This window comes from Nannospalax galili, unplaced genomic scaffold, assembly GCF_000622305.1.
Source record: "Nannospalax galili isolate Female #2095 unplaced genomic scaffold, S.galili_v1.0 scaffold701, whole genome shotgun sequence".
Lineage (NCBI taxonomy): Eukaryota > Metazoa > Chordata > Mammalia > Rodentia > Spalacidae > Nannospalax > Nannospalax galili.
The window spans coordinates 575561-576182 of record NW_008344990.1 but is presented as its reverse complement, the minus strand read 5'-3'; positions in this window follow the sequence as shown (position 1 = coordinate 576182).

Below are 622 nucleotides of genomic sequence, written 5' to 3'. Positions count from 1 at the left end.
TCAGATAGACAGCCTTCCTCTCCCACTTGAGGCTCCATACTCTGCCATCCCTGTCACTGTCCATTGTGTTGTCAGCACCCTCATCCATTGCCCCTGTCTGCCCTTCTGGTAAATCTAGTCAGCCAGAGGTCCCTGTTCCAGGAGGGTCAGCTGTTCCTCATCTACGGCAATCCATTGTCAGTATTCCTTTGGATAGAATTGGGGTCTGCTGTTCATTTTTCCAGTAGTATGTTGAAAAATTTTAAGTATTTATTTTACTTTTAATTAGGTTTATGTGCTTGTATTCACCATATGGGATTATGGTGTATGGCATATCCTTTTATTGTTCATTTTATGCTGTATGTTCATTTAAGGAAAGAAAACTATCCAAGGATTCATCTCCAGAATAATTATTTGTCACTGAAACAAAAGTTCAATGTCTAAGTTTAATAATAATATACAAGTAATAGTCTTTATTCTTCTTGATATATGAAGTTTTCCTGCCTCTATCCATTTATTTCTTTAAAAATTATTTTGGTAACATAAGAAAAAATAGTAGATTATATATAGGAATCAAGAAGCTAACAGAAATTTTGGGTGATTTAAATCATTGTTCTTCCGAAGAGTATGTAAAAGAAATTTT